We start from the raw sequence: 10,000 nt of genomic DNA on the forward strand, positions 1-10,000 counted from the left end.
GTACACACACAACACACTGCATTACACACTCCTGATTCACCACTGTACACACACAACACACTGCATTACACACTCCTGATTCACCACTGTACACACACAACACACTGCATTACACACACCTGATTCACCACTGCACACACACAACACACTGCATTACACACTCCTGATTCACCACTGCACACACACAACACACTGCATTACACACACCTGATTCACCACTGTACACACACACAACACACTGCATTACACACTCCTGATTCACCACTGTACACACACAACACACTGCATTACACACACCTGATTCACCACTGCACACACACAACACACTGCAGTACACACACCTGATTCACCACTGTACACACACAACACACTGCATTACACACTCCTGATTCACCACTGTACACACACAACACACTGCATTACACACTCCTGATTCACCACTGTACACACACAACACACTGCATTACACACACCTGATTCACCACTGCACACACACAACACACTGCATTACACACACCTGATTCACCACTGTACACACACAACACACTGCAATTACACACACCTGATTCACCACTGCACACACACAACACACTGCATTACACACACCTGATTCACCACTGCACACACACAACACACTGCATTACACACACCTGATTCACCACTGCACACACACAACACACTGCATTACACACTCCTGATTCACCACTGCACACACACACAACACACTGCATTACACACACCTGATTCACCACTGCACACACACAACACACTGCATTACACACACCTGATTCACCACTGCACACACACAACACACTGCATTACACACTCCTGATTCACCACTGCACACACACAACACACTGCATTACACACTCCTGATTCACCACTGCACACACACAACACACTGCATTACACACACCTGATTCACCACTGCACACACACAACACACTGCATTACACACACCTGATTCACCACTGTACACACAACACACTGCATTACACACACCTGATTCACCACTGTACACACACAACACACTGCATTACACACTCCTGATTCACCACTGCACACACACAACAAACTGCATTACACACACCTGATTCAGCACTGCACACACACAACACACCGCATTACACACACCTGATTCACCACTGCACACACACAACACACCGCATTACACACACCTGATTCACCACTGTACACACACAACACACTGCATTACACACTCCTGATTCAGCACTGCACACACACAACACACTGCATTACACACACCTGATTCACCACTGCACACACACAACACACTGCATTACACACACCTGATTCACCACTGCACACACACAACACACTGCATTACACACACCTGATTCACCACTGCACACACACAACACACTGCATTACACACACCTGATTCACCACTGCACACACACAACACACTGCATTACACACTCCTGATTCAGCACTGCACACACACAACACACTGCATTACACACACCTGATTCACCACTGCACACACACAACACACTGCATTACACACACCTGATTCACCACTGCACACACACAACACACTGCATTACACACACCTGATTCACCACTGCACACACACAACACACTGCATTACACACACCTGATTCACCACTGCACACACACAACACACTGCATTACACACTCCTGATTCACCACTGCACACACACAACACACTGCATTACACACACCTGATTCACCACTGCACACACACAACACACTGCATTACACACACCTGATTCACCACTGCACACACACAACACACTGCATTACACACACCTGATTCACCACTGCACACACACAACACACTGCATTACACACACCTGATTCACCACTGCACACACACAACACACTGCATTACACACACCTGATTCACCACTGCACACACACAACACACTGCATTACACACTCCTGATTCACCACTGTACACACAACACACTGCATTACACACACCTGATTCACCACTGTACACACACAACACACTGCATTACACACTCCTGATTCACCACTGTACACACACAACACACTGCATTACACACTCCTGATTCACCACTGCACACACACACAACACACTGCATTACACACACCTGATTCACCACTGTACACACACAACACACTGCATTACACACTCCTGATTCACCACTGTACACACACAACACACTGCATTACACACTCCTGATTCACCACTGTACACACAACACACTGCATTACACACACCTGATTCACCACTGCACACACACACAACACACTGCATTACACACACCTGATTCACCACTGCACACACACAACACACTGCATTACACACTCCTGATTCACCACTGTACACACACAACACACTGCAATTACACACTCCTGATTCACCACTGCACACACACAACACACTGCATTACACACACCTGATTCACCACTGCACACACACAACACACTGCATTACACACACCTGATTCACCACTGCACACACACAACACACTGCATTACACACCTGATTCACCACTGCACACACACAACACACTGCATTACACACTCCTGATTCACCACTGTACACACACAACACACTGCATTACACACACCTGATTCACCACTGTACACACACAACACACTGCATTACACACACCTGATTCACCACTGTACACACACAACACACTGCATTACACACACCTGATTCACCACTGCGCACACACAACACACTGCAATTACACACTCCTGATTCACCACTGTACACACACAACACACTGCATTACACACACCTGATTCACCACTGCACACACACAACACACTGCATTACACACTCCTGATTCACCACTGCACACACACAACACACTGCATTACACACTCCTGATTCACCACTGCACACACACAACACACTGCATTACACACTCCTGATTCACCACTGTACACACACAACACACTGCATTACACACACCTGATTCACCACTGCACACACACAACACACTGCATTACACACACCTGATTCACCACTGCACACACACAACACACTGCATTACACACTCCTGATTCACCACTGCACACACACAACACACTGCATTACACACTCCTGATTCACCACTGCACACACACAACACACTGCATTACACACTCCTGATTCACCACTGCACACACACAACACACTGCATTACACACTCCTGATTCACCACTGCACACACACAACACACTGCATTACACACACCTGATTCACCACTGCACACACACAACACACTGCATTACACACTCCTGATTCACCACTGTACACACACAACACACTGCATTACACACACCTGATTCACCACTGCACACACACAACACACTGCATTACACACACCTGATTCACCACTGTACACACACAACACACTGCATTACACACACCTGATTCACCACTGCACACACACAACACACTGCATTACACACACCTGATTCACCACTGCACACACACAACACACTGCATTACACACACCTGATTCACCACTGCACACACACAACACACTGCATTACACACTCCTGATTCACCACTGTACACACACAACACACTGCATTACACACACCTGATTCACCACTGCACACACACAACACACTGCATTACACACACCTGATTCACCACTGCACACACACAACACACTGCATTACACACACCTGATTCACCACTGCACACACACAACACACTGCATTACACACACCTGATTCACCACTGCACACACACAACACACTGCAATTACACACTCCTGATTCACCACTGCACACACACAACACACCGCATTACACACTCCTGATTCACCACTGCACACACACAACAAACTGCATTACACACACCTGATTCACCACTGCACACACACAACACACTGCAATTACACACTCCTGATTCACCACTGCACACACACAACACACTGCATTACACACCTGATTCACCACTGCACACACACAACACACTGCATTACACACTCCTGATTCACCACTGCACACACACAACACACTGCATTACACACACCTGATTCACCACTGCACACACACAACACACTGCATTACACACTCCTGATTCACCACTGCACACACACAACACACTGCATTACACACCTGATTCACCACTGCACACACACAACACACTGCATTACACACACCTGATTCACCACTGCACACACACAACACACCGCATTACACACACCTGATTCACCACTGCACACACACAACACACCGCATTACACACTCCTGATTCACCACTGCACACACACAACACACTGCATTACACACACCTGATTCACCACTGCACACACACAACACACCGCATTACACACACCTGATTCACCACTGCACACACACAACACACTGCATTACACACTCCTGATTCACCACTGCACACACACAACACACTGCATTACACACACCTGATTCACCACTGCACACACACAACACACTGCATTACACACACCTGATTCACCACTGCACACACACAACACACTGCATTACACACTCCTGATTCACCACTGCACACACACAACACACTGCATTACACACCTGATTCACCACTGCACACACACAACACACTGCATTACACACTCCTGATTCACCACTGCACACACACAACACACTGCATTACACACTGCATTACACACACCTGATTCACCACTGCACACACACAACACACTGCATTACACACTCCTGATTCACCACTACACACACAACACACTGCATTACACACCTGATTCACCACTACACACACAACACACTGCATTACACACACCTGATTCACCACTGCACACACACAACACACTGCATTACACACTCCTGATTCACCACTGCACACACACAACACTGCATTACACACTCCTGATTCACCACTACACACACAACACACTGCATTACACACACCTGATTCACCACTGCACACACACAACACACTGCAGTACACACACCTGATTCACCATTGTACACACACAACACACTGCATTACACACTCCTGATTCACCACTGCACACACACAACACACTGCATTACACACCTGATTCACCACTGCACACACACAACACACTGCATTACACACCTGATTCACCACTGCACACACACAACACACTGCATTACACACCTGATTCACCACTGCACACACACAACACACTGCAGTACACACACCTGATTCACCACTGCACACACACAACACACTGCATTACACACACCTGATTCACCACTGCACACACACAACACACTGCATTACACACCCCTGATTCACCACTGCACACACACAACACACTGCATTACACACCTGATTCACCACTGTACACACACAACACACTGCATTACACACACCTGATTCACCACTGTACACACACAACACACTGAATTACACACCCCTGATTCACCACTGCACACACACAACACACTGCATTACACACCTGGTTCACCACTGCGCACACACAACACACTGCATTACACACCCCTGATTCACCACTGCACACACACAACACACTGCATTACACACACCTGATTCAGCACTGCACACACACAACACACTGCATTACACACCCCTGATTCACCACTGCACACACACAACACACTGCATTACACACTCCTGATTCACCACTGTACACACACAACACACTGCATTACACACACCTGATTCACCACTGCACACACACAACACACTGCATTACACACCCCTGATTCACCACTGCACACACACAACACACTGCATTACACACCTGGTTCACCACTGCGCACACACAACACACTGCATTACACACACCTGATTCACCACTGCACACACACACAACACACTGCATTACACACTCCTGATTCACCACTGTACACACACAACACACCGCATTACACACACCTGATTCACCACTGTACACACGCAACACACTGCATTACACACACCTGATTCACCACTGTACACACACAACACACTGCATTACACACACCTGATTCACCACTGCACACACACAACACACTGCATTACACACCCCTGATTCACCACTGCACACACACAACACACTGCATTACACACCTGGTTCACCACTGTACACACACAACACACTGCATTACACACACCTAATTCACCACTGCACACACACACAACACACCGCATTACACACACCTGATTCACCACTGTACACACACAACACACTGCATTACACACTCCTGATTCACCACTGCACACACACAACACACTGCATTACACACACCTGATTCACCACTGCACACACACAACACACTGCATTACACACTCCTGATTCACCACTGTACACACACAACACACTGCATTACACACTCCTGATTCACCACTGCACACACACAACACACTGCATTACACACACCTGATTCACCACTGTACACACACAACACACTGCATTACACACACCTGATTCACCACTGTACACACGCAACACACTGCATTACACACACCTGGTCTCATTCACTCCGGCTCCAACACGCCACCACGAAGCCTGGATGGTTCCGCAGCGGAAGACGCGAGTAAGGTCTAGACCTAGAAAACTCTCTCCGACCCTCCCGGTTTTCGAGATATCCACCCAAAACCGCTTCTCCCCTCTTCGCGAAACAGAACGCGATGCTGTGATCATCGGCGATTCCATCGTTCGACACGTACACGTTACGTTAGGTAAAAGTAAGGTGCATAGTCACTGCTTTCCTCTGAAATCGCTGCTTACGTTCCCGAGATTCTGAACGAGCGCGTCGGAACTGTGGTCCTGCACGCGGGAGTGAACGACATCAGGCTGTGCCAGACGGAGGTTCTGAAGAAAGACTTCAGGAATCTGATCGATACGGTACGCAGCACATCGCCTGATATAACGATCATTGTGTCAGGACCGCTTCCCACGTACCGACTAGGTCATGAAAAGTTTAGTAGATTATTCGCGCTAAATGAATGGTTAATGTCATGGTGCAATGAGCAGAAACTGCTCTTTGTAAATAATTGGAATCTGTTTTGGGAGCGTCCTAGGCTTTTCCGTGTCGATGGCTTACACCCAAGCAGATTCGGATCGGATCTTCTGTCAGATAACATCTCCAAAATGTTAAATACCTTTTGACTAGTAACCAAAAGTCCAAATCATAGTCTCTGCTGCACCAATTTAACTGATATAAATACTAGTGTTGAACATTGCATAGAAACTGTGTCTATACCTCGTTTAGTGAGATCAAATAATAAAACTACTGCAGGATCTAGGAAAAATCTAATTGTTATTAAACCAGAAAATGTTGCTATTAGTAATCAAAAACAATTTCTAAAGCTAGGTCTTCTAAACATTAGATCACTCACACCTAAGGCAGTTATTGTAAATGAAATAGTCACAGATAATAGCTTTGATGTACTTTGCCTTACTGAAACCTGATTTAAACCATACTGAAACCATTTCGGTCTAAATGAGTCTACTCCATCAGGATACTCCTATAAGCACGAGCCCCGTCTGATTGGTCGTGGCGGCGGTGCTGCAACAATCTATAGAGATTTTCTTAGTGTTACTCAGAAAACGGGCTATAAGTTTATTTCGTTTGAAGTACTTGTACTAAATGTTACGCACTTAGATGTTCGAAAAACATCCCTATTATCTCTAGCCTTGGCTACCGTATATAGACCGCCTGGGCCTTACGCTGATTTCCTAAAAGAGTTTGCAGATTTTCTCTCAGACCTATTAGTTAATGTCGATAAAGAATTAATTGTTGGAGACTTTAATATCCACGTAGATAATTCAAATGATGCGTTAGGGGCTGCGTTTACAGATTTATTAAACTCCTTTGGGGTCAAGCAAAACGTTACCGGACCAACTCATCGTTTTAATCATACACTCGATTTAATTATATCACATGGAACCGATCCAACCGATATAGATATCATTCCACAAAGTGACGATGTCACTGACCATTACATGGTAACTTGCATATTACGTACTCCTGTAATATATCATGCTGCGCCGCATTATCGACCAGGCAGAACAATCCTTCCATCCACCATAGATCATTTTTCAAATTGCTTATCTGATCTGTCTCAGCTGCTCAGTGAACCCAAACAAACAGATGAACTTGAGGAATTAACTAGCACTATGAGCACCATTCTCTCTGGAACATTGGATATTGTTGCACGCATTAGATTAAAAAAGGTCAGAGAGAAAAGTAAAGCACCCTGGTACAACAATACTACGCATGTTTTAAAGAGAGAAACCCGTAATTTAGAGCGTAGATGGAAACAAACTAATTTAGAGGTCTTTAGAATCGCATGGAAAGACAGTATGTCACGTTATAAAAAGGCCCTAAAAGCGGCCAGGGCTGAGCATCTACGCAAACTAATAGAAAACAACCAAAACAATCCTAGGTTCTTATTTAACACCGTGGCTAGACTAACAAATAAACAGATGTCACCTGAACAAAATATTCCGTTACAGTTTAGTAGTAATGATTTCATGAAGTTCTTCACTGAGAAAATAGAAAACATCAGAACCACAATTGTAAACGTTCAATCCTCAATCGCGCCTTATAATTCAGCCTCAATTATCACCCCGCAAGAACAATTACAGTGCTTTACAACTATAGAACAAAAAGAGTTAAACTTATCACTTCATCTAAAACAACAACATGTTTATTAGATCCTATACCAACTAAACTACTGAAAGAAGTGTTACCTGTAGTGGAAGAGCCTCTCCTCAATATTATTAACTCATCTTTATCTTTAGGTCATGTTCCAAGAACATTTAAACTGGCAGTTATAAAACCACTCATTAAGAAACCACAATTAGATCCACATAATCTAGCAAATTATAGACCCATTTCAAATCTACCTTTTATGTCTAAAATACTAGAAAAAGTTGTGTCTGCCCAACTGGGCTCTTTCTTGCAAAAAAATTACATCTATGAAAAGTTTCAGTCTGGATTCAGGCCGCACCATAGCACTGAAACTGCGCTCGTTAAAATCACAAATGATTTACTATTAGCTTCTGACCAAGGCTGTATCTCAATACTAGTTTTACTTGATCTTAGTGCTGCGTTCGATACTATAGATCACACAATACTCTTAGATCGACTACAAAATTATACTGGTGTTCAAGGACAAGCATTAAGCTGGTTCAGATCATACCTATCTGACCGCTACCATTTTGTTTATTTAAATGGAGAAAAATCGATCATAACTCCAGTAAACTATGGAGTGCCGAAGGGATCTGTCTTAGGCCCTCTATTATTCTCAATATATATGCTGCCACTTGGAAATATTATAAGGAAACATGGAATTAGTTTCCATTGTTATGCTGATGACACTCAAATCTATATTTCATCACGGCCAGATGAAAACGCTAAATTATCCAAATTGACAGAGTGTGTTAAAGATATAAAAGATTGGATGACGCGCAATTTTCTTTTATTAAATCCACACAAGACAGAAAAACCGCCCACAAAACCTCTCACTCTACAACTTTAACATCGTAGGATGTCCTGTTACTTTATCCTCTACAGTAAAAGACCTGGGTGTTATACTAGACTGCAACCTGTCTTTTGAAAATCATATTTCATATGTTACAAGAACAGCCTTTTTCCACCTTAGAAACATTGCTAAGCTACGTAACATGCTATCAGTTTCTGATGCAGAAAAGTTAGTTCATGCGTTCATGACCTCGAGACTAGATTACTGTAATGCTTTATTAGCTGGTTGTCCTGCATCCTCAATAAACAAGCTACAGTTAGTCCAAAATGCCGCCGCTAGAGTTCTTACTAGATCAAGAAAATATGATCATATAACACCGATTTTAACATCACTACATTGGTTACCTATAAAGTCACGTATTAATTACAAGGTATTGCTACTGACTTATAAAGCCCTAAACGGCTTAGATCCAGTCTATTTAACGGACCTTCTATCGCCCTATAATCCATCGCGCTCTTTAAGATCACTAAATTCGAGGCTTTTGGTCATACCTAGGATATCCAGATCCACCAAAGGAGGGAGAGCATTTTCACATTTAGCTCCAAAACTCTGGAATAGTCTTCCTGATACTGT

At 44.4% G+C, this 10,000-nt stretch overlaps 1 protein-coding gene across 2 annotated transcripts in view; it reads right to left on the minus strand.

Moving 5' to 3' along the window:
- The window catches only part of pdpr (pyruvate dehydrogenase phosphatase regulatory subunit), a 58,707-nt gene that overhangs the window by 25,764 nt on the left and 22,943 nt on the right, over positions 1–10,000 (minus strand). The gene's annotated exons all lie outside the window — the stretch shown is intronic.

The sequence above is a fragment of the Squalius cephalus genome (assembly GCF_949319135.1).
Source record: "Squalius cephalus genome assembly, chromosome: 6".
Classification (NCBI taxonomy): Eukaryota; Metazoa; Chordata; class Actinopteri; order Cypriniformes; family Leuciscidae; genus Squalius; species Squalius cephalus.